This window comes from Anneissia japonica, unplaced genomic scaffold (assembly GCF_011630105.1).
Source record: "Anneissia japonica isolate Jap-2015-1 unplaced genomic scaffold, ASM1163010v1 scaffold2240_len173809_cov135, whole genome shotgun sequence".
NCBI classification, from domain to species: Eukaryota; Metazoa; Echinodermata; class Crinoidea; order Comatulida; family Comatulidae; genus Anneissia; species Anneissia japonica.
Window position 1 is genome coordinate 68,459 of NW_022696039.1, and position 1,133 is coordinate 69,591.

Sequence of the window (1,133 nt, forward strand, 5' to 3'; positions counted from 1 at the left end):
ACTCGAAAGCGATTGGATACTTTCAGCCAATAACGTGCTAGCGGTGTCAACTAATAGGTCCGCAAAAACGCCCACGATGATTCTCGTTGTACAACCTGTGCCTATTTGTGCTAGTTTTTGATAGGAATTTCGCTAAAACGACGTCCATCCTCTTTATATATCCCAGTAACATGGGACCCTATGTGTAATACGTTGATTATGTAATGTTATTTTGATTTTAAAATTTTTTTATATCAAATACACGTTCGCAAAAATTAGCGAAATGAACTTCTGTACACGCTGGAAGCCTATTCTTTAACACTGGAAAGAATAGGAGCCAGTGTTGAAGAATAGGAATTTCTCGAAAAACTCAAGGACTTTCTCGAAAAACTCAAAATACACCATGACGTCATCGGAATTTCGACACGTGATTGTCTTTTCTAGTATGAAGAATTTTCCCATTTACCCAAATATGGGGGTCCCATGACGTCACGACCACACGTGATTTTTGTCCTATCTTTTAACACTGGGCCCTATTCTTTAGCACTAGAAGCCTATTCTTTAACACTCGAAGCCTATTCATCAACACTGGGGACGTCATCGCGTTACACCGATGGGAAAGCGGTGCACGATGACGTCACCCTTTCCTAACCTCAGTACCGGTTCACTGACGCGGCTGGCGTTTACAACAACCGCAATGCATTAAGAATAGAAAAAGTGGTGTAACAATAACACTCCACTTAGTTGACGCAAACTCAACAATTTTTTGCGTCCGGGCTCGAACGCGAACGTTCGGAAACATATCTCGACGTCATCGTGTTACACCAATGGGAAAGTGGTGCACGATGACGCAACCATTTCCCAGCAGCACCTAGCGCTATATAAGCATAAAAACATAGTTAGCTTAAATATCCTACGAAAAAATATAATATAATCCACAAACTATCCTACGAAAAACACAAGATCCTAGGCTCATTAATATTCATGAGCATTTTGAAATGGCGTTTATAAAGCGTGTGGGGGTGATCGTCAAATGTTAAATGCGTTGTTTTGTAGTAGTTTAATATCTCTTCACGTAGCATCCGTGAAAAATTTGTTTTATGTTATTCTTAATCCAAAATTTTATGATATTTTTCATGGCAGAATGTACTGGG